General features: G+C 43.8%; 1 protein-coding gene across 1 annotated transcript in view; it reads right to left on the bottom strand.

Moving 5' to 3' along the window:
- LOC132832214 (phosphatase and actin regulator 1-like) overlaps positions 1-25,567 on the bottom strand; it is a 488,261-nt gene that overhangs the window by 224,429 nt on the left and 238,265 nt on the right. The window lies entirely within an intron of this gene.

Below are 25,567 nucleotides of genomic sequence, written 5' to 3'. Positions count from 1 at the left end.
AAATAAATTTCATAAATTTATTTAGAGCTCTTTGAGGATGTATAGAGTGAGGTGGATAATGCAGAACCAGTAGATATGGGTGGAAATGGCTGAGACAATCTGTATGCTATCATACCAGAAGTGTGACTGGATGCAGTGCTTTGAGAGAATTAACGAGCCTGGATGTAGTTTTGCTCGCTGAGCTGGAAGGTTCAATTTCACGCAAATAGTACATTCACTTCTCCAATGTAGTCTCTTTGATTTAAAATGACTGTCAAGCGTCCTTTGTCTTCACGTAGGATAAAAATGTTTTTTTTTAGTCTTTCTAGTGCTCTCCTTTTTTGTGTATTGAGTGTCTTTCCTTCATTTTTCCTGCTTAATGTTGGTGCGACTACCTGTCTGATAGTTTGCTGGGTTTCTTCTGTGAGTTGGTTGTCTTTCAGTGTTGTTTCTAATGCTGCTAAGAAATCTTGTCCGCATCCTGGAAGTTGTAATTTAATCCTCTTACTAATCCTCTTACGTTTTCAGGGTCTGTTAAGGGTTGGTCAGATAAGTCTTTTTATCCAGTTGTCAGTGTTGTTATTTTGTGTAAATTTGTCTAGTTTTCTCTGCAGATCTAATTTTTTTCATTTTCTTTGTTTGTTGCTGTCTAATATCCAATGGCTTGTTGTATTGTACCTGTCCATTCGTGGTCTGTTGCATAGCCAACTCGCAGAAGAAACCCAGCAAACTATCAGACAGGTAGTCGCACCAACATTAAGCAGGAAAAAGGATGCATCTCTGCCATTTACCACCTGTCTAACGAATGTTTGAACCTACCCATGATGGCCTTAAAACAACAGTGATATTGCCTCTCATTGTCAGTTTCACAGTCTAAACAGAAAGGAACTACAGCATCAGAAGCTTATTCATTTTTCATCACAAATAGGAGAAACTACACACCATAGCCCAACATATCAACTCCCTTACCCACTCTGCTGAGATCATGCAGGTCCTGGGCCTCCTCCACTGCCACTCCCTCACCAGGAGGAGCTGGGAACTCTCAGAATGTTAAAATATTCTATCCCACCTCCACCAGCACAGAGAATTCCACCTCAGTGGAACCTACAGTATCTGGAAAAGGCTTGTGAGGTCACACTCTGGTGGGTACAGAACTGACACAGGTTATAAGGAAGACACAGCTGAAGTATCTGGAACTTAGGGGAGGCAATGTCCTAGTGATATTATCACTAGAATATTAATCCAGAAACTAAGCTTTTATGGCAACCCAGGTTCAAAACCTTCCAAGGTAGGTGGTGGAATTTGATTTAGATAAAGAATCTGGAATTAAGAGTCTAATGACAACCATGAAACCATTGCCGATTGTTGGTAGTCAGGAAAAATCCATCTGGTTCATTAATGTCCTTTATGGGGGAAAATATGTGATCCTTACTTGGTCGAGTCTACATGAACCCACACCATTGTGGCTGACTCTTAACTGCCCTCAAGACTGCAATAAATGCTGGCCTAGCCATAGATGCCGACATCTCATGAATGAATGGAGTAAAAGGAAAAGCTGACAGAGATGCAAAGGGATTCAGGTGCCAGAGATCATGCATAGATTGGAGAGAATGGCAACAAGACCTGTCCATATTCTGTTTGATGTCATGACTCCAGCATGAGCGTGCATGGCTGCATCCTTGCAGTGTAGGGAAGATCCAGCAAAACAATCATTGGTTACCAGACATTGCTCAATTCATGGAGAGATTCACTCGATGTATCAATGAGAAGGGATCGAAAGAACTTGATCTCACTCCAGATGTCCCGTCCATGGAGACATGATGGAAGCTGCATCCTAACTGGGAGAAGAACCAATAGACATACATCCAGAATGTCTCCTTTCAATACACTCCAGTGGAGTCCTGCCTTCTCCTAGGCACCTAGACACTTCCATCAGCTCAGACCAAGAAGGCTGCACTTACACCTGTTCAGGAGGACTGCTTCTTTTCCAAGCAAGTACAAGAATGGTCCTCCTAAGCAGTTCAAGCAATGGAACAGCATCTTCAGAAAACCAACCGTTTGTTCAATGATAGCTCTCATGGCTGCATAAGCTGCCATTTAGCACTTCTTGACATCAGTCTGAGGGTTTCACACCAAAGTCATCAGGTATGCCTTCTGCAGTTCCCCTGGTCACCCTTTGGGGATGAAGAGTAAAGGCAAACATTTGAGGAACGTTGGAGCTACGCAGGATATATGAGTCATAGCTACTTCCTGGATACACCTGCAGGAACTGTTACCTGTGATCGCAAACAAGCTGGACATGGAGTATGTGCATTTCTTTCTTGCTTAGGAATCTAGCTAAATAATGTCAGGGACCTCCAAGTACCCAATCATTGCAATCGGTAGTCCTTGTACCTGCCGAAACCCAGCAACTACTTCAAATCCCATTTCTAGGACATTTTGACTGTCTAGGTTCACGGCGAGCTGGGCAAACTTTGGTTTTCCAATAAGGAGTATCTGTAAATTCACGAATGCACTTATACACTGCTGATCAGTTGAAAGAAGCTAATGGTTAAGACGTTTGGTGCAGCTATGGCCCTCAGGGTCACAGGAAGTACACCTGTTCCCAAATATAGCAGTTGCAGATGTCAACCTCCCTGGTCATAATTAGATGTTTCCTGTACTATTATTCACCTGTCTAGAGGTAGCTGCAATGTGTTCTATGCACCTATTCTCAGTAGAGTGCACGACAGCACAAAGACTGTGGTTCCCTCTTCTTTGTACCTTGCTTTTGCACAGCTGCTGCTCCAAGTCTTATGCCTCTAAGTATATTCCTGCTACCTCCCTCTCCACCTTTGTCTTCTCAAACTCAAATTTGTAAGACTGCAGCTGGATTCATTGCTTGCAACATCTGTCATCGAAGTCTGGATCTGTGAAACCAGATGTAGAATGTGGTGTATGATTTTCAATTAAGATCTTGACAAGTTTGACGTAACCTCAGGCTGGCTTTGTGTCATGTGAAAGACTGCTGTATTCAGCAAGATAAAAACAATGACTGCAGATGCTGGAAACCAGATTCTGGATCAGTGGTGCTGGAAGAGCACAGCAGTTCAGGCAGCATCCAACGAGCAGCGAAATCGACGTTTCGGGCAAAAGCCCTTCATCAGGAATAAAAGCAGTCTCTTCAATGAGAAAACCTGATGGGACTACTCGCATAACCGGTTTCTCAAGTTTTACCCTTGATTGCCACAAACTGGTCTGCAGACCTTCCCTTTTACGGTACATTCCCACACTCCTGTTTTGATAGAGATTGATGCTACTACAATTTACTGGTGATTAACTTCTTTTTGATGTTTTAGCTTGTACTTTCCTGCCAATTGAGTATATTGAACCACTCCCCCACCCCCAGAATATTAGATTACATTGTATTTACTCTCCCAGCTCTGTCCTCCTTCACTCACCCTCTATAAGTCTGAGCCTTTTCAACATAACTCTAAATATTCCTTCCTTTTCCCTACACCCATCCCTTTAGCCAGAAATTTACACCCCCCCAATTTATCTTCATTGCTTTCCCCCATCTCTGGTTCACCAATTACCCCACTGCATTGTTCAACTTTAATATTCAGCCTTCACTCCTCATTGTCCCTCCAACTTAGACTCTCTCCTGCCTGACCCAATCTACGCTATCCATTCCCCTGAAGCCACTGCCCCCATTACCCTTGCTTCTTAAACCTCACTTTGCATCATGTATATTTTGTCTTTGCCTTTGCTGTTTATTCCCTTTAAGGTTGCATTCTCTCTCATTTAATTGCATCTTTAAGTTAATTCACTTAATCATTTGACACACGCTTAGACAGAATTGGTTGAATGAGTCAGAGAGAGTAGTGGGCATTGTCGACCTTCACTTACGGTTCAAATATGGAAGCCAAATCTACAGTGATTCCAGTTTGTGTAAAACTTCCAGACATGCAGGCATTCCTCTGAAGTGTTACCACTTACACAATAAATTTGTTTGAAGAGCTCAAATACTGTACAAGTTGTTCTGCTATAACATGCATTTCATCAAAACAAATTGAGTTGACAAATTGTGGACGCTGTTTCTAAAGCGCAAACTTTTAAAATTTGTGTTGATTGTAACATTATATCGCCAACACTTTATGCGGTGTTTCCAAAGCACAATTTTTATATAACATGAGGTTGTAAGAATGCAACCATCACATTATAGAACAGCTGTAGTCCTTAAATACAGAAAATCAGATCTAGAAGGATGTAGGCAAACGTGAGGACTGCTGATGCTGGAAATCAGAGTCTACATCAGAGTGGTGCTGGAAAAGCACAACAGGTCAGGCAGCATCCGAGGAGTAGGAAAATCGACGTTTCGGGCAAAAGCCCTTTATCAGGACTGAAGGAGGGGAGCTTCCAGGGTGGAGAGATAAATAGGAGGGAGGTGGGACTGGGGAGAAGGTAGCAAAGAGTACAATAGGTGGATGGGGGTGGGGATAAAGATGATAGGTCAGAGAGGAGGGTGGAGCGGATAGGAGGACAGGAAGATTGGAAGGTAGGACAAGTCATGAGGACAGTGCTGAGGTGGAAGGTTGGAACTGGGGTAAGATGGGGAAGGGGAAATGAGGAAACTGATGAAGCCCACATTGATGCCCTGGGGTTGAAGTGTTCCGAGGTGGAAGATGAGGCATTCTTACTCCAGGCTTCAGGTGGTGAGGGAGCGGCGGTGGAGGAGGCCCAGGACCTGCATGTCCTCGGCAGAGTGGGAGGGGGAGTTGAAATGTTGGGCCACAGGGCGGTGGGGTTGATTGATGCGGGTGGCCGTAAATGTTCCCTATAGCGCTGTGCAAAAAGGCGTCCGATCTCCCCAGTGTAGAGGAGACTGCATCAGGAGTAACAGATACAATAAATGACATTGGTGGATATGCAGGTGAAACTTTGATGGATGTGGAAGGCTCCTCTGGGAGGGAGGGAGGTGTAGGCGCAGGTTTTGCAATTCCTGCGGTAGCAGGGACAGGTACCAGGAGAAGAGGGTGGGGGGCGTGGACCTGACCAGGTAGTCACAGAGGGTTCGGTCTTTGCAGAAAGCAGAAAGGGGTGGGGAGGGAAATATATCCCTGGTGGTGGGGTCCGTTTGGAGCTGGCAGAAATGTCAGCGGATGATGTGTTTAATGCAAATATAGGTAGGGTGGAAGGTGAGGACCGGGGCTTCTGTCCTTGGTACAGATGGAGGGATGGGGTTTGAGGGTGGAGGTGCAGGACGTGTATGAGATGCGTTGGAGGGCATCTTCAACCATGTGGGAAGGGAAAATGCAGTCTTTGAAGAAGGAGGCCATCTGGTGTGTTCTGTGGTGGAACTTGTCCAGATACGGTGGAGGCGGAGGAATTGGGAATACAGGATAACATTTTTGCAGGAGCTAGGGTGGGAAGAGATGTAATCCAGGTAGCTGTGGGAGTCGGTGGGTTTGTAAAAAATGTCAGTGTCAAGTCGATCATCTTTGATGGAGATGGAGAGGTCCAGGAAGTGGAGGAAGGAGTCAGAAATGGTCCAGGTGAATTTAAGATTAGGGTGGAATGTGTTGGTGAAGTTGATGAACTGCTAAACCTCCTCGCGGGAGCACAAAGTGGTGCCGATACAGTCATCAACGTAGCAGAGACTGAGATGGGGAGTGGTGCCGGTGTAACTACAGACGATGGGACAGTTCTATTGCCTACAAAGAGACAAGCTGGGGCCCATATGGGTGTCCATGGCTCCCCCTTTGGTCTGGAGGAAGTGTGAGGATTCGAAGGAGAAATTGTTAAGGGTGAGGACCAGTTCAGCCAAACGAATGAGAGTGTCAGTGGAAGGGTACTGTTGGGGAAGTCGGGACAGGAAGAAACAGAGGCCCTGGTCAGGGCGGATGAAGATGTAGAGGGATTGGATATCCATGGTAAAGATGAGGAGTTGGGGGCCGGGGAAACGGAAGTCTTGGAGGAGGTGGAAGGCATGGGTGGTGTCTCAAATGTATGTAGGGAGTTCCTGGACTCGGGGAGAATAGAACAGTATTGAGGTAGGTGGAGATGAGTTTGGTGGGGCAGGAGCAAGCTGAGACAATGGGTCAGCCGGGGTGGTCATGCTTGTAGATCTTGGGAAGGAGGTAGAATCAGGCAGTGCGGGGTTCCTGGACTACGAGGTTGGAAGCTGTGGGTGGGAAATCTCCTGAGATGGTGAGGTTCAGTATGGTCTGGGAGATTATTGTTTTAGTGATGGGGGGGTGGGGTCATGGTTGAGGGAACGGTAGGAGGAGGTGTCTTCAAGTTGGCACCTGGCTTCAGCGGTGTAGAGGTTAGTGCACCAAATTACCACTACATCCCCTTTAGACTAGATTAGATTAGATTACTTACAATGTGGAAACAGGCCCTTCAGCCCAAGTCCACACCTACTAGCTGAAGCGCAACCCACCCATTCTCCTACATTTACCCCTTTACTTAACACTACAGGCAATTTAGCATGGCCAATTCACCTGATCTGCACATCTTTGGACTGTGGGAGGAAACCGGAGCACCCAGAGGAAACCCGCGCAGACACGAGGAGAATGTGCAAACTCCACACAGTCACCTGAGTCGGGAAATGACCCCGGGTCTTTATCCACTGGTTTGATGGTGAGGTCAGGATTGGAACAGAGGGAGTGGAGGGTTGTGTGTTGTGAGGACGAGAGGTTGGAGTGGGGGAGGGGGGTTGACAGGTTGAGGTGGTTAATGTCTTGGTGGCACCTCACCTCCATCCAAGGCCCCAAAGGAGCCATCCACATCCATCAAAGTTTCACCTGCACATGCACTAATTATTGTATCTGTTACTCTTGATGCGGTCTCCTCTACATTGGGAAGACCGGACGCCTTCTCCCACAGCGCTATAGGGAACATCTCCGGGACAGCCGCACTAATCAACCCGACCACCCCGTGGCCCAACATATCAACTTCCTCTACCACTCTGCCGAGGACATGCATGTCCTGGGCCTCCTACACTGCAACTCCCTCACCATATGACGCCTGGAGAAAGAATGCCTTATTTTCCGCCTTGGAAAACTTCAACCCCAGGGCATCAATGTGGACTTCAACAGTTTCCTCATTTCCCCTCCCCCACCTTACCCCAGTTCCAACCTTCCAGCTCAGCACCATCCTCATGACCTGTCCTACCTTCTAATTTTCCTTCCCACCTATCTGCTCCACCCTCCTCCCTGACTATCACCTTCATCCCCACCCCCCCTTTACCCATTGTATTATTTGCTACCTTCCCCCACCCTCCTCTCTGAGCTATCACCTCCATCCCCACCCCCATCCACCTATTGTACTCTTTGCCCCAGCCCCAACTCCCCTCCCATTTATCTCTCCACCCTGGAAGCTCCCTGCCTTCAGTCCTGATGAAGAGCTCTTGCCTGAAACGTCAATTTTCCTGCTCCTTGGATGCTGCCTGACCTGCTGTGCTTTTCTAGCACCACTCTAATCTAGACTCTAGAAGGATGTAAAATCTTCGAGAAGGATGTAGTCTACCCTTTCAGGTACACCTCCAGCATATATAGTCAGGGTTTGATAACACCCGTTTCCGATTTTAGATAAGAATATTGTGCCCAAGAACACAAATCTAGCCAATTGGGTTTTTAATGAGGCTTCATGACATACCCACAGGCACAAAACAGGTAGGGAAAGTCTCAAAATTGGGAGGACATAATATCAAAAATTTTTCCTGTTGTTAGGAAACCATGTTTTTACCTGCCACCCAATTAAGTTCTTCCACTGACCTTTGTAAAAGCTCTAGGTGTGTCTGGAAGATGCTACCTCATGTTTGTGATTAGTTTCCTTCTTTAGGAGGGTCACAAGGGAGTGTCTCTTAGAAAATCATTTTTATTTTGTTTGCTAACACTATTCTCATCTGCTGGTAGAACTTATGATCTTTTTGTTGCAATTTCTCCAGTGACCGTGAACTCAAAGTTTGATTTTAATATTGGATCCACTCTCAACAAAAATCTGCACTATTCAACCAAACCCTCATTTAAGAACTAGCTGGTAGATTGCTGTTGGTTAGTATTTCACAACATAATTATAGGCACGTCAGGCTTCAATGGGTGGAGAATCATACAGACTATTGCCCTTGAAGCCAGATCTACGAGTGTTCATGAAAAACTCCTCCAAAACAAGCTAGACAATATGTCCAGAATACTGAAATGTGTCTTTCCCAGAAGTCCTGTTTTCCAACTCTAAACTGGCCAGAGTTTCAGGAGAACATTAAGAACACTAAAACAAGACACTCTGACACTCTCTTAAGTGCAGCAGTATTGACATTAATGACCAGGAGGTCACTATAAATTGTTCAAATAGTAAAAATCTGTCATTCAAGCTGATCCATGTTTTGAGTCCAAATGTCTTCATGATGAGATAATTAAAAAGGAAACAGTTACATTCTGTGATCTGTGTGACAGTCTTTCATGGATATCCTGTCATGTGCCCAAAGATCTGTGGGACAGGAATCAGCCTTTCAGTCACATAAAGACAAATAGTAGAAAGTCCTGACTCCAGATATACATCATCTGAAATAAAGAGTCAGTTCTGACAAGAGCTGTAGAATTGTTACAAAGTAGTTTCATTTCAGATTAATGGTAAAATAAGCTGTAAAGGTAGTGTTACAATTGTGCAAATTTCATATACTTCTTGTTATATTGCTATCATGAATATTTGCTTGGATTGATTATTTTCAAATGGTAAAAAAACTGGAACGAACCTGGTCTAAAGGAACTTGTAAAGAAGCATTCAATGTTCACAGCTATGGATTAGGCAGGAGGAAACTAATGTATATATCTGTGGATTCAAGCTGATCTTGGACATGGTCTTCAGAAAGGAGACAATTAACTACAAGGGCAAATGCCTGTTATTTTCACAGATGTAAAGGAAAATTACTTTTATTTACATGGTATTATTTCATGACCTCAGGAAATATCAAATTGCTTTTCAACCAAAAATTAGTCACATTTCAATATAAGGAAGCTGAAAAATGTGTTGCTGGAAAAGCGCAGCAGGTCAGGCAACATCCAAAGAGCAGGAGAATCGACGTTTTGGGCATGAGCCCTTCTTCAGGAATGAGGAAAGTGTGTCCAGCAGGCTAAGACAAAAGGTAGGGAGGAGGGAGTTGGGGAGGGGCGTTGGAAATGCGATAGGTGGAAGGAGGTCAAGGTGATGGTGATAGGCTAGAGTGGGTATGGGGGCGGAGAGGTCAGGAAGAAGATTGCAGGTTAGGAAGGCGGTGCTGAGTTCGAGGGATTTGACTGAGACAAGGTGGGGGGAGGGGAAATGAGGGGAAATGAAATTGTGGTTGGAGGCTTCCTAGGTGGAAGATGAGGCGCTCTTCCTCCAGCCGTCATGTTGCTATGGTCTGGCGATGGAGGAGCCCAAGGAACTGCATATCCTTGGTGGAGTGGGAGGGGGAGTTGAAGTGTTGAGCCACGGGGTGGTTGGGTTGATTGGTCCGGGTGTCCCAGAGGTGTTCCCTGAAACGTTCCACAAGTAGGCGGCCTGTCTCCCCAATATAGAAGAGGCCACATCGGGTGCAGCGGATGCAGTAAATGATGTGTGTGGAGGTGCAGGTGAATTTGTGGCGGATATGGAAGGATCCCTTGGGGCCTTGGAGGGAAGTAAGAGGGGAGGTGTGGGCGTAAGTTTTGCATTTCTTGCAGTTGCAGGGGAAGGTCCTGGGAGTGGAGGTTGGGTTGGTGGGGAGTGTGGACCTGACGAGGGAGTCATGGAGGAAGTGGTCTTTTTGGAATGCTGGGGAGGGGAGGGAAATATATCTCTGGTGGTGGGGTCCGTTTGGAGGTGGCGGAAATGATGACGGATGATACGGTGTATATGGAGGTTGATGGGGTGATAGTTGAGGACCAGTGAGGTTCTGTCCTGATGCCGATTGGTAGGGCGGGGCTCAAGGGCGGAGGAGCGGGAAGTGGAGGAGATGCGGTGGCGGGCATCATCGATCACGTCTGGGGGAAAATTGCGGTCTTTGAAAAAGGAGGCCATTTGGGTTGTACGGTATTGGAACTGGTCCTCCTGGGAGCAGATGTGGCGGACATGAAAGGAATTGGGAGTATGGAATGGCGTTTTTACAGGGGGCAGGGTGGGAGGAGGTGTAGTCTAGGTAACTGTGGGAGTCGGTCAGTTTGTAGTAAATGTCCATGTTGATTCAGTCGCCAAAGATAGAAATGAAAAGGTCTAGGAAGGGGAGGGAGGTGTCTGAGACGGTCCAGGTAAATTGAAGGTCGGGGTGGAAGGTGTTGGTAAAGTGGATGAACTGTTCAACCTCCTCGTGGAAGCATGAGGCAGCACCGATACAGTCATCGATGTAGCGGAGGAAAAGGTGGGAGGTGGTGCCAGTGTAGCTGCAGAAGATGGACTGTTCCATATATCCTACAAAGAGGCAGGCATAGCTGGAGCCCATGCGGGTGCCCATGGCTACTCCTTTGGTTTGGAGGAAGTGCGAGGATTGGAAAGAGAAGTTGTTCAGGGTGAGGACCAGTTCAGTCAGTTGAAGGAGGGTGTCAGTGGAAAGGTACTGGTTGGTGCGGCGGGAAAGGAAGAAGCGGAGGGCTTTGAGTCCTTCGTGATGGGGGATGGAGGTGTACAGGGACTGGATGTCCATGGTGAAGATAAGGCGTTGGGGACCGGGGAAGCGAAAATCATGGAGGAGGTAGAGGGCATGTGTGGTGTCCCGAACATAGGTGGGGAGTTCTTGGACTAAAGGGGACAGGACCGTGTCGAGGTATGCAGAGATGAGTTCTGTGAGGCAGCAGCAGGCTGAGACAATGGGTCGGCTGGGGCAGTCAGGTTTGTGGATTTGTACATTTCAATATAAGACAGCTGGAGAGTTAATTTATGCAGAACACTGTTAGCAAACAGCAAGATGCACAGCCAGGTAATCTGTATAAGTGATGTTCATTTAGCGGTAAATGTTTACCAAGACATTAGGGAGAAATACATTGATGAAACCTTTTACATCACCTGCAGCAGTGTACTGGAACATTGATATATAGTATGTGTATGATGCTTTGACTTTTATTATTTTGTTTTAAGTTGTTTTCATTTTTGGTTTGAGACTGTGAGACAAAGCTGGGAATTGAACTTTGAGCTTTGAATAGCAACTTGCTTTGCAAAGGTGGAGAGAGCAAACAAACTGATGTTTATTTATGGGAACTGGATGGAGTTCAATCTGGGCAAATGCAAGATGATCCATTTTGGAAGACTAATTCAAGAACAAACTATACAGTAAAAGGAAAAGCCCTGGGGAAAATTGATGCACTGAGAGATCTGGGTGTTCAGGATCATTGTTCCCTGAAGGTGGAAATGCAGGTCAGTAGAGTAATCAAGATGGCATACGGCATGCTTTCATGCATCTGATGGGGTATTGAGTACAAACGTTGGCAGGTCATGTTACAGTTGTATAGACATTTGGTTCAGTCACTTTTGGAACACTGCATATAGTTCTAGTCGCCATATTACTAAAAGGATGTGAATACTTTGGAGAGGGTGCAGGATGTTGCCTGGTATGGAGGGCACTAGCTATGAAGAGAGGTTGAGTAGATTTGGATTATTTTCATTAGAAAGGGGGAGTTGAGGGTGGGCGGGGAGCCTGATGGAAGTTTACAAAATCATGACAGGTGTAGACAGGGTTGATAGCAAGAAGCATTTCCCCTAGATTGTGACACTCAATTACTTGGGGTCACGAGTTCAAGGAGAAAGGGGAAAAGATTAAGGGTGATATGCATGGAAAGTTCTTTATGCAGAGGGTGGTGGGTGCCTGGAACACTTTGCCAACGGAGTTGGTAGAGGCAGGCATGCTAGCATTATTTAAGATGTATCTAGACAGATGCATGAATGGGCAAGGAGCAGAGGGATACAGATCCTTGCAAAATAGTCGACAGGTTTAGATAAAGGATCTGGATCGGCACAGGCTTGGAAGGTCAAAGGGCTGAGGGCCATTGAACACCTTTGTATTCCTTCAAAGTCATGACAATGCATTGGCACATATTTTTGCTCGTCCTGCCACATGTATAGTTTTCAAATTAGACTGCTATAACAACAAACTGCATTGAAATAGCCTGGTATTTTTATTTTAAATTTTTTCCAAAAATGTTAAGGGGTTTGGTCAGTATATACAATTGTTGCAGTCACATTAATTGCAACATAAATGTTGAAACATTGCAATGCTGATTAAGCATCATGGTCAGCGTGGACCAGGTTGAGCCAAAGGCCCTGTTGTCATGTTCTATTACTCTATGAGATTGTAATATCTAGCACGTTTTGAGAAGATTTGTAGCTCAGGTTGAGGTTCTGGATGTAGGTTTGCTCGCTGAGCTGGAAGGTTCATTTTCAGATGTTTCATCACCATACTAGGTAACATCTTCAGTGAGCCTCCGAACAAAGCACTGGTGGTGTAGCCCACTTTCTATTTATATGTTTGAATTTCCTTGGGTTGGTGATGTCATTTCATGTGGTGATATCATTTCCTATGGTGATGTCATTTCCTGTTCTTTTTCTCAGAGGGTGGAAAATGAGATCCAACTCAATTTGTTTATTGATAGGGTTCTGATTGGAATGCAATGCTTCTAGGAATTCTCATGCATGTCTCTGTTTGGCTTGTCCTAGAATGGATGCGTTGTCCCAACTGAAGTGATGTCCTTCCTCATCTGTATGTAAGGACACTAGTCGTTTTGTCGTTTTGTGGCTAGGTGATGTTCATGTATCCTGGTGGCTAGTTTTCTGTCTGTTTGTCCAATGTCGTGTTTGTTACAGTCCTTGCATGGTATTTTGTAAATGGCATTAGTTTTGCTTGTTGTCTGTGTAGGGTCTTTCAAGTTCATTAGCTGCTGTTTTAGTGTGTTGGTGGGTTTGTGGGCTACCATGAAGCCAAGGGGTCTGAGTAGTCTGGCAGTCATTTCCAAGATGTTTTTGATGTAGGGGAGAGTGGCTAGGGTTTCTTGATGTGTTTTGTCTGCTTGTTTGGGTTTGCTGCTCAGAAATCATTGGACTGTGTTCATTGGGTACCCGTTCTTTTGAATGTACTGTATAGGTGACATTCCTCTGCTCTGCGTCAATCTTCTTTTCACAGCAGAGAGCAGCGGGAGCTGGGCGGAGGTGTGGTCAGGGCGCAGAGCTCGACGGGAAGGTAAGTGATTGATACTTGAGTGGAGAAGGAACCCAAGACACTACACATGTAGTGTCTCCCACCCTCCCTCCTCCTCTAACCTAAAAAAAAGGTAAGCTACTTAGTGTTCTTGTTTTGGAGACTAAGTGTAGAGTTATGGCAGCGCAGGCAGTGGAATGTTCCTCCTGCAGGATGTTTGAGGTAGGGGTGACCACCAATGCTCCTGTCGACTTCATTTGCCGGAAGTGCAGCCAGCTCCAGCTCCTCACAGACCGTGTTAGGGAACTGGAGCTGGAGTTGGACGAACTGAGAATTATTCGAGAGGCTGAGAGGGTGATAGATAGAAGCTACAGGGACGTAGTTACGCCAGAGAACAAAGGTAGTTGGGTAAAAGTTAGAGGTGGGAAGGGGAGGAAGCAGGTGGTGCAGGGATCCCCTGTGGTCGTTCCCCTCAACAATAAGTATACCGCTTTGGATACTGCTGGGGGGAACCGCCTAGCAGGGGTAAGCTGCAGTTACCGGGTCTCTGGCACGATGTCCAGCTCTGAGGCTCAGAAGGGAAAGGGGAAGAGGAGGAGAGCGCTAGTTATAGGAGACTCTATAGTTAGAGGGACAGACAGGCATTTCTGTGGACATGGGCGAGACTCTTGGATGGTTTGTTACCTCCCGGGTGCCAGGGTCCAAGATGTCTCGGACCGTGTCTTCAGAATCCCTAAGGGGGAGGGTATGCAGCCAAAAGTCATGGTGCACATTGACACCAACGACATAGGTAGGAAGAGGGGTAGGGAGGTCATGCAGGAGCTCAGGGAGTTAGGCTGGAAGCTAAAAGCTTGGACAGACAGAGTCGTCATTTCTGGGTTGTTGCCACATGACAGCGAGGCAAGGAATAGGGAGAGAGTGCAGTTGAACACGTGGCTGCAAGGATGGTGTAGGAGGGAGGGCTTCAGGTATTTGGACAACTGGACTGCATTCTGGGGAAGGTGGGACCTGTACAAGCAGGATGGGTTGCACCTGAACCAGAAGGGCACCAATATCCTGGGAGGTAGGTTTGCTAGCACTCTTTGGGGGAGTTTAAACTAATTTGGCAGGGGGATGGGATCAGGACTTGTAATCCAGCAAGTAGGTTAGCATGGTTTTCAGGATGTCCAAGAATGTAGGGAGGCTGTGGAGAAGATAGCACTGACAGGGAATACTTGTGGACACAGAGATGGGCTCAAGTGTGCATACTTCAACACAAGGAGTATCAGAAATAAGGTGGGTGAACTTAAGGCGTGGATTGGTACTTGGGACTACGATGTTGTGGCCATCACAGAAATGTGGATAGAAGAGGGACAGGAATGGTTGTTGGAGGTTCCTGGTTACAGATGTTTCAGTAAGATTAGCGAGGGTGGTAAAATGGAGGGGGTGTGGCATTGCTAATTAGAAATGGTATAATGGCTGCAGAAAGACAGTTCGAGGGGGATTTGGCTTTGGAGGCAGACTGGGCTGAGGTCAGAAATAGGAAAGGAGCAGTCACCTTGTTGGGTGTTTACTATAGGCCCCCCAATAGCAGCAGAGATTAGATTAGACTTACATTAGATTAGATTAGACTTACAGTGTGGAAACAGGCCCTTCGGCCCAACAAGTCCACACCGACCCGACGAAGCGCAACCCACCCATACCCCTACATTTACCCCTTACCTTACGGGCAATTTAGCTTGGCCAATTCACCTGACCCGCACATCTTTGGACTGTGGGAGGAAACCGGAGCACCCGGAGGAAACCCACGCAGACACGGGGAGAACGTGCAAACTCCACACAGTCAGTCGCCTGAGTCGGGAATTGAACCCGGGTCTACAGGCGCTGTGAGGCAGCAGTGCTAACCACTGTGCCACCGTGCCGCCCACGAATGTGGAGAAACAGATTGGGAAACAGATTTTGGAAAGGTGCAGAAGCCACAGGGCGATTTCAACAGTAGTCATGGGCGATTTCAACTTCCCAAATATTGATTGGAAGCTCTTTAGATCAAGTAGATTGGACAGGGCGGTGTTTGTGCAGTGTGTCCAGGAAGCTTTTCTAACTCAGTATGTAGATTGTCCGACCAGAGGAGAGGCCATATTGGATTTGGTGCTCGGTAACGAACCGGGGCAAGTGATGGGCTTGTTAGTGGGTGAACATTTTGGTGACGGCGACCACAATTCTGTGACTTTCAACTTGGTTATGGAGAGAGATAGGTGTGTGCAACAGGGTAGGTTTTACAATTGGGGGAAGGGTAAATATGATGCTGCAAGACAGGATCTGAGGAGCGTAAGTTGGGAGTATAGGCTGTCAGGGAAGGATGTCATTGAAATGTGGAACTTTTTCAAGGAACAGATATGACGTGTCCTTGATATGTATGTACCTGTCAGGCAGGAAAGAGATGGTCATGTGAAGGAACCTTGGTTGACGAGGGAGGTTGAATGTCTTGTAAGAAGGAAGAAGGAGGCTTACATAAGGTTGAGGAAACAAGGTTCAGACAGAGCATTGGAGGGATACAGGATAGCCAGGAGGGAGCTGAAGAAAGGGATTAGGAGAGCTAAGAGGGGGCATGAAAAATCTTTGGCAGATAGGATCAAGGATAACTCCAAGGCCTTTTATGCGTATGTGAGAAACATGAGAATGACGAGAACGAGGCTAGGTCCGATCAAGGACAGTAGTGGGAGACTGTGTATTGAGTTGGAAGAGATAGGAGAGGTCTTGAATGAGTACTTTTCTTCAGTATTTACAAATGAGAGGGACCATATTGTTGAAGAGCAGAGTATGAAACGGACTGGTAAGCTAGAGGAGATACTTGTTACGAAGGAAGATGTGTTGGGCATTTTGAAAAACTTGAGGATAGACAAGTCCCCTGGGCCTGACGGGATATATCCTAGGATTATGTGGGAAGCAAGAGAGGAAATTGCAGAACCGTTGGCAATGATCTTTTCGTCTTCACCGTCAACGGGGGTGGTACCAGGGGACTGGAGAGTGGCGAATGTTGTGCCCCTGTTCAAAAAAGGGAATAGGGATAACCCTGGAAATTACAGGCCAATTAGTCTTTCTTCAGTGGTAGGCAAAGTAATGGAAAGGGTACTGAGGGATAGGATTTATGAGTATCTGGAAAGACACTGTTTGATTAGGGACAGCCAGCACGGATTTGTGAGGGGTACGTCTTGCCTTACAAGTCTTATTGAATTCTTTGAGGAGGTGACCAAGCATGTGGATGAGGGTAGAGCAGTGGATGTAGTGTACATGGATTTTAGTAAGGCATTTGATAAGGTTCCCCATGGTAGGCTTATGCGGAAAGTCAGGAGGCATGGGATAGTGGGAAATTTGGCCAGTTGGATAGAGAATTGGCTAACCAGTCGAAGTCAGAGAGTGGTGGTAGATGGTAAATATTCAGCCTGGAGCCCAGTTACGAGTGGAGTTCCACAGGGATCAGTTCTGGGTCCTCTGCTGTTTGTAATTTTTATTAATGACTTGGAAGAGGGAGTCGAAGGGTGGGTCAGTAAATTTGCAGAGGATACGAAGATAGGTGGAGTTGTGGATAGTGAGGAGAGCTGTTGTCAGCTGTAAAGGGACTTAGACATGATGCAGAGCTGGGCTGAGGAATGGCAGATGGAATTCAGCCTTGTCAAGTGTGAGGTTGTCCATTTTGGAAGGACAAATAAGAATGCAGAATACAGGGTTAACGGTAGGGTTCTTAGTAAGGTGGAGGAGCAGAGGGATCTTGGGGTTTATGTTCATAGCTCTTTGAAAGTTGCCACTCAGGTGATTAGAGCTTGTAAGAAGGCCTATGGTGTATTAGCGCTCATTAGCAAAGAGATTGAATTCAAGAGTGGTGAGGTGATGTTGCAGCTTTACAGGACCTTGGTAAGGCCACATTTGGAGTACTGTGTGCAGTTCTGGTCACCTCACTTTAGGAAAGATGTGGAAGCTTTGGAGATGGTGCAGAGGAGATTTACCAGGCTGTTGCCTGGAATGGAGAATAGGTCGTATGAGGATAGGTTGAGAGTGCTAGGCCTTTTCTCATTGGAACGGCGAAGGATGAGGGGTGACTTGATAGAGATTTATAAGATGATCAGGGGAATAGATAGAGTCGACAGTCAGAGACTTTTTCCCCAGGTACAACAGAGTATTACAAGGGTACATAAATTTAAGGTGAAGGGTGGAAGGCATAAGGGGAATGTCAGGGATAGGTTCTTTACCCAGAGAGTGGTGGGGGCATGGAATGCGCTGCCTGTGGGAGTGGCAGAGTCAGAATCATTGGTGACCTTTAAGCGGCAATTGGATAGGTACATGGATCGGTGCTTAAGCTAGGACAAATGTTCGGCACAATATCGTGGGCCGAAGGGCATGTTCTGTGCTGTATTGTTCTATGTTCTGTGCTACAGTGTGTGGTGGCTCGTTGAAATAATGTTCTAATGCAGCTTTGTTTGTAAATGTTGGGATGATTGCTTCTGTAGTTCAATATTTGGTCATTATGTGTTGTTTTCCTGTTCTTTTTTTCCCTTCACATCAAAACACTCCTGTTTATTTCTTTTTTCTTTTTTGCCACACTACCGCCTAACTGCAGTAGTGCTTATTTTTTTTTCCCCAGCACCCATAGTGTGTGTGTGCAGGCGTGAGACACAGTGACAGGCACAAAGTGTACAAATCTTTATTCAATATCCACCACCAGGAAAAATAGGAAAACACCCGAGTGGCCAGTGACAAGCAGTGCCCTTCACATCAAAGAGGGCAATGCTCTGTGATCAAACAGTGAAGGGGAGGGCAGGGACTAAATTAAAATAGCGTTGGAGGGGGAAATTATGCACTCCATTCCCTGCGGATGCTGGTTTGAAGTTTCCCATTGTCTATTCATTTTACTGCGACATCTAGGAATGGCAGCTTGTTGTTGTTATCCTCCACTTTAGTGAACCTTATGCCAGGAAGGGTATTATTGATGGTCTTGAAGGTTTCCTCTAATTTGTTTCATTTAGTGAGACAAAGGTGTCATCCACATGACTAACCCAAAGTTTGGTTTGGAATGGTTGTCAGAGTTGTTTGTTCGAGTCTCTGCATTACAGATTCTGCTAAGAACCCTGATATCGGAGATCCCATGGGTGTTGTAATAATTCTTTCAGGCCATTTCAATTTTCCTCTGAAAGATAACCCAATAATTTATCCCGATGTGTGAGAATTTCCTCACTGTCCAATTTAATCTGAGGAATATCAAACTTAAATTTATCAAGATTTGGTTCTTCAAGTACCACATTCTCCTTTTGCTTTCCATCCCTATCAAGATATCATTTGAGCATTTTCACATGACAGCTTTCCTGCTATCTGGCATTCTTATCCAGTAATCAACCACACTCTATTTCCTTTTAATTGATAAGTTCCACTAAACCTTGCTTTTAAAGGTTCATCAACAACTAATAGTAATAATAATATTTATCTCCGCTTGCAAAACTACAAATGTTTTCTATGCCTGATTACTATTTCATTACATGCTGTGCTAGTTTCAAATGCTATGTATCCAACTCACCCACTCTATCTAATCCTTCCCTAAAATTTAACATCTAGTCCAAAATATGCGGTCTCTAAACTCTCAATTTACTGATTTTTGCTAACTAATTTCAGTGATCCTCTCACCTCATGTCCAAAACCTAAATCAAATAGACTGATTAAGTCAATTCATTAGGTGCATCCCTAATTGCAAAATGTACAAATGGAGTTCCTTTATCCCAGTCCTCTACATACTCTTGACTATAAGCCCTCAACATGGTCTTCAAAGTTTGATGCCACATTTCTAATGTTCCTTGTGATTCTGGATGATGCACAGCTGATTTTAATTGTTTTATTTTTAAGTTATCCATAACGTCCTTGAATAATTTTTGATTTAAAATTTGACCCTTGATCTGATTGTATTTCTATGGGTAGTCTGTATATAGTATAATATTTGAGTAAATCTTCTACAATATTTTTAGCTGTCATATTACTTAATCTAAAAGACACATCCATATGGTCAACAAATATCGATTCCCACTTTTTGTTTTAGGAAGGGGCCCTACGCAATCAATTGAGACTCCTTTAAAAGGTTTCTCAAATGGTGGAATGGGTATTAAGGGTACTGGTTTTACCAATGACTGAGGTTTTCCTATTACCCAACATGTGTGTCATGACCAGAAAAATTCAACCATATCTCTGTGCAGTCCAGGCCAATAAAAATGTTTTTCTATGTTGGCTTGAGTTTTCCATATTTATAAATGACCTCCTACTGGTACCTCATGTGCTAACCAAAACACCACCTCTCTATAGCCCACCAGTAACATAACTTGATGAACTTCTGCCCATTTTTCACCTGCCTGAGTATGAAAGTGGAATGCACGCAGATTCTTCTTCTGTTTATGCTTATTGATAATTGCTTTATATTTCCATCTTTTTGTTGTAATTCCACTAACCTCGCTGAAATAAAAATATCCACTTTAACATCCACCTTTTTTTTTTCTCAACTACATGACCAAACAAAGTTTCTGATAATTGAACTTCAACTTCCTTCTCTTTATTTTTTGATTTCTCCTCCTTTTTCAACCTGTGGCTTTCTGACCTTGTTACCATGCAATCAGGAAAAATTCTAGGATGTACTTCCTGCAACACCAAGTTGCCTGATTTCCCAATGGCTTTTCAACCACAGTAGGCATCATTCCCACTAGTGATCCAGTTACATCACTCCTGAGTATAACCTGTATCTCTGGAAGAGAGTATTTCTCTATTATTCTAACCACCACTTTTCACTGGACTCTCCAAAACACACCTTATACAATGGAATACCACTCTTCTCACCATGAATTCCACATATTACCATCTTTTCTGACAATACTCCTTTCAAAATACATACCTCCTCATATCTCACCAAAGATTGACATGTTCTTAAAATTTAAATTCTTGACCTATTCCTCCTGGTACACGAGTAAACCATACTCAATGCCCGAAATGTCGATTCTCCTGCTCCTTGGATGCTGCCTGACCTGCTGAGCTTTTCCAGCAACACATTTTACAGCTCTGATCTCCAGCATCTGCAGACCTCACTTTCACACAGGTATTGTTTAAAGTGATCTGATACTTTCTTATTAACCAACCACTGACCAGGCTGTATATTCTTTTGTAGCTCTTTAGCTTTCATGGGGATCTCCTTTACCACTTTATTAAACCCTACTGGTTTATCTTGTTTTACCACAGCTATCCTCCCATGCGATACTTTACTGCATTGAAAATACTTACGATTTTTCACTTCTGATTTCCATCCCTCCCCCACCTGTGGGTAAACTATATTTATTATCTTCAATTAAGTGTCCTTTTCCTTCACTACCTGAAGATTTGTTTTCTTCCTCAATTTCTATCCCTTTCAGATTAAAATTGATGTCGGAAGCCAATCTTTGATGTACGAACTAACTCAATCATCTGATGGTGATCTTGCAATTTTAATCTAGCCTCTTCCACACAAGTTCTCACTACTTCAGGAACTGAATTTTTGAACTCTTCTAAAATAACTGCTGCCTCACAGAGCCAGAGACCGGGTTCAAATCCCACCTTAGGCAACTGTCTGTGTGGAGTTTGCACATTCTCCCCGTGTCTGCATGGGTTTCCTCCGGGTACTCCGGTTTCCTCCCACAGTCCAAAGATGTGCAAGTCAGGTGAATTGGCCTTGCTAAATTGCCCACAATGATAGGTGCACTAGGCGCAGGGTTCTTCTTCAGAGGGTCAGTGTGGACTTATTGGGCTGAAGGGTCTGTTTCCATACTGTAGGGAATCTGAAAACAATCTCTCTGAGTATCATATGCCTGATCTATTTTCAATGTCCTTATCCACCTATCAAAGTTATTTTGTTTGACCCTTTCAAATTCTATGCATGTTTGACCAAGTTCCTTCTTCAGATTCCTAAAACATCTGCAGGTGTCTGGCACTAGTTCAATATGCTTTAAGATAGCTTTTTCTCTCCTCACCATACTCCCCATAAACCTCCTACGATAGTGATGCAAATACCTCACTAGGTCTACCTACCAAATTTGTTTTGAACCAGCAATGCCGACATGGTCACCAACCATTTCATTTGTTTAGCCACTTGCTCAACGAAATTCGAAAAGTTTCTACACTCTTTAAATCAAACTTTGGTAATGTTTGGACATATGTAAACAGATCCTCACTAGTTTTTTTGGCTACAATAGGTCTGCTCTTCATCACTGTCCTCACACTAATTCTATTTTCTAACTTTGCCATTTTATGCGTACTTACCTTTTTCATTGCCAACATCTGAAGTGCAAAACTCCTTCTTTCTCCATGTCTTCTGCTAGGGTCATTCCTTTTCTTGTTGTTCTGCCAGGGCTATTCTTTCTTTTTCCCTTGCCATTGCATCTAATTCAAGCTGCTTCATTTGCAATTGAATTTTAGCCATTTCCAATTACTCTGATTTGCATTTACAATTGCCAAGAATGCAAACTATTGCTGCAATTATCTCACCTTTTCTCAAAGACACAAGCACTTCCAACTTCAGCTTCCTTGCCTTGCTCACTTTTTGTAAAACACCTAAACTGACTCCTTCCACCCCCAGGAAAGTCTTAGTGGCTGAAGGAGCCATTATTAAACAAGGCACACTCCGTTTAAATCAACCAAACGCAATACTCAAAACAAAAACACTAACACTCAACATTCACAGTCTTTGAATCCAATAATCCTAAACCCAACCCAGAATTAGAGATTTAGAACCCAACAAGAGCACCCAGTTTGTTATGGACCATACCAAAACACCTTCAATTATAACAAGGAGTTGGCATAGATCCTAACTTTTACCTTATTTAAAGACAACTGTAAAGTGCTGTGTTCCAGATGGAATTCAATCAGTTACATTACTTTGCTTTAAGCAAACCACCCTGCAGTTAAAATACAAACAATGGTACTTAAATAATCTACAACTCTATTGGAAAATTTAAGAGTAAAGTTGTTTCAATTTTTCTTTCTGGTTCATCATGCATTCCTTTGCATTGTTTGTCCTACCCAGTGCATCACCTCACATTTATCCAGAGTTCCACGTGAGAGACAAGGGTCATTGACATATCTGGGAAATTAAGTGGCAGGTGGTAGTAAGTAGAGATAATGGGAAGGTACGGAAATTGGCCGGACGTGACCAATGGTGCTCCACATAGATCTACATTTGGTCCTCAATTATTTGCATTATTTATTAACCAATTGAATAATGGGATAGAAAATCATATGTTCCAATTTATTGAAGACACAAGGATAGGAATCATTGCAGATTGTAATTTAATGCCATCACCTGCATAAGGAATGTTGATAGATTAGGTGAATAGACAAAATTGTGGCAGGTAGAGTTCAATGTAGGCATGTATGAGATTATCCATTTTGGACCAAAAAAAGGATAGATGAGAGTACTTTATAGGTGGTATAAAGTTAAATATATTGGATGTCCAAAGACACATGTGCGTTCCTGTGCACACACCTTAAAACACCAAGAATAGGTACAGTAAATAATCGGGAAAGTTAACAGAATGTTGTCCTTTACATCCAGACTATTAGAGTATAGGCATTCTGTAGTTATACAAAACACTGGTTAAACCCCATTTGGGTGACTGTAAGCAGATCTGGGCACCACACTTTAGGAAAGGTATGTTGGCTTTCGAGGAAGTCAATTTACTTCAGGGATTAAGTTATGAACAGAGATTCTGTAAATTAGGCATGATTTCTCTAGAATTTAGAAGGTTGAGAACTGACCTGATCGAAGTCTTCAACACAAGACAACACAGGGTAGTTAAAGATAACTATTTCCACACGTTCAGTATTCTAGAATTAATGAGTATGGTCTAAAAATTAGGGCCAGACTATTCAGGAGAGATGTTAGGAAGCACTTCTACACACAGGTGGTGTTAGACGTTTGGAACGGTCTTCCACAAGCAACAATTAATGCTAGTTTAAAGGTGTTAATTTTAAATCTGAGATAGGTACATTTTTGTCTACAAAAGAATTAAAGGAACACAAGCCAAAGGCAGGTATATGGGATTAGACCATAGATCAGTTATGATCTCTTATGAATGATGAACAAGCTCAAGAAGCCAAATGGCATACTCATGTTCCTATGTTCAGAATGTGACAATTTTGCACTGCCAGATTCAATTCTAAATGTGAACCTAAGAAAGTATAACTAACAGGTATGCTATAGTGTACAGACATCCTGGGATTATTTACACTCCCTTATGAACAGCACAAATGCTTTGAGGCTTCAAAATGACATCCAAGACATGTCTGCACATTCTTTCCATGAACAACATCAGACAGGAGTAAGATAAACAGGCAGATTATGATATCAGTCATCATCTAACACCTTGCAAATTATGCTGTTTTGGAGCTCACTAGTCCAGCTAATGTTCTCTCGTAACCTCTACAGCTGAGTTGTTTCTAATGAAGGCTAATCAATTTAAAACAATAACTTTGAATCTCTCTACACAGTGTCTGCCCAAAATGCCAAATATTTCCAGCATCTTCTGTTTTCATTACCTGAATACATGTTCAGTAGAAGGTAGGTACCTAACCAACACATTAGACTAACACATTAACTACTTTCAAGTCAATTTAATTTACAGAGCAACCTCGATTATCCGACATTCAATTAACCAAATTTCGGATTATCCAATCAAGATCACAAGTTCCCAATGCTTGGCTAACTATGTTATCGGCATTTGATTAACCGAGCAAAACACTCCCCACCCATGACCTTCGGATAATTGAAGTTCCTCTGTAGTTTTTTTGTCTGTTGCTTTAGTTCTACAAGTGACTGTTATTTCCAGAGTTAACATAAATTGCAAAATTATACAGGTCAAAGCGAGTGGCAGATGGAGTTTAATTTAGATAAATGTGAGGTGCTGTATTTTGGAAAGGCAAATCAGAGCAGATATTATACACTTAATGGTAAGATCCTGGAGAGTGTCGCTGAACAAAGAGACCTTGGAGTGCAAGCTCATAGTTCCTTGAAAGAGGAGTCCCAGACAGGCAGAATCATGAAGAAGGCATTTAGTATGCTTGCCTTTATTGGTCAGCGCATTTTGTATAAGAGTTGGGAGGTCATTTTGGGGCTCTACAGACATTGGTTAGGCCATATTCGGAATACAGTATACAATTCTAGTCTCCCTGCTATAGGAAGGGTGTTATGAAACTTGGAAGGGTTCAAAAATGATTCATGAGGACGTTGGCAGGATTAAAGGGTTTGAGCTATAGGGAGAGAGTGAATAGGCTGTGGCTATTTTCCCTGGAGCATCAGAGGCTATCCAAAGGGTATACATATAAAATTACCAAAAGAAAAAGCAGCAAGCCTGAGGATTGGGAGCATTTTAGAATTTGACAAAAGAAAACAAAAAGTTTGATGAATAGAGGAAAACAGAATATAACAGAAAAATTGCAGAAAACATACATCTGCCCATAAAGCTTGTGTAAATATATAAAAAGAAAATGATGAGCAAAGAGAGTCAGAAATGCAGAAAACTATAATAAAGAACCAAAGAAATGGACAAAGAATTGGAAATCTACTTTGGTTCTACCTTTAAGATGATACAAATAACCTCCCAGAAATGTTAGGGAACCAAGGTTCTAGTGAGAGGGTGGAATTAAAGGAAACCTGTATTAGTAAGAAAATAGCCAACAGAAGTTAATGGGGTTAAAGACTGTCAAATCACCAAGGTCTGATAATCTACATGCCACATTACTGGAGGAAGTAGCTCTGGAAATACTGGATTATTTAATAATCATCTGTCAAAACATTTTTTTTTACTCTGGAGCACTTCCTACATATTGAAGGGTGAGAAATGTTTAAAAAGGGAGAAAAAAAAAGAGTGTTACAGACCAGTTAGCCTAACATCAGTAGTGAGGAAATAGTAGAGATTATTATAAAATCTGTGATAACAGAGCATTTGGAATGCAATTACAGGGATGGACAAAGCCAGCACAGATTAATGAAACACAAATAATGCTTTAAAAATCTACCAGAGTGTTTTGAGGGTGCAACTTGTAGAATAGATAAAGGAATGTTTTAGATTAGATTTCTTACAGTGTGGAAACAGGCCCATCGGCCCAACAAGTCCACACCGACCCTCCGAACAGCAACCACCCGGAACCATTCCCCTACATTTACCCCTTCACCTAACACTACGGGCAATTTAGCATGGCCAATTCACCTAACCTGCACATTTTTGGACTGTGGGAGGAAACCGGAGTACCGGGAGGAAACCCACGCAGATATGGGAGAATGTACAAACTCCACACAGTTGCCCGCGGCAGGAATTGAACGCAGGTCCCTGGCGCTGTGAGGCAGCAGTGCTAATCACTGAGCCACCGTGCCGTGTAGTAATGTGGTGTGTTTCAATCTTTAGAGGCTTTTCATAAGGTCCCTGATAAGAGGTTAAT

Source organism: Hemiscyllium ocellatum, chromosome 34 (genome assembly GCF_020745735.1).
Source record: "Hemiscyllium ocellatum isolate sHemOce1 chromosome 34, sHemOce1.pat.X.cur, whole genome shotgun sequence".
NCBI classification, from domain to species: domain Eukaryota; kingdom Metazoa; phylum Chordata; class Chondrichthyes; order Orectolobiformes; family Hemiscylliidae; genus Hemiscyllium; species Hemiscyllium ocellatum.
The sequence above is the reverse complement of the archived record's forward strand: the minus strand, read 5'-3'. Positions and strand labels throughout refer to the sequence as shown.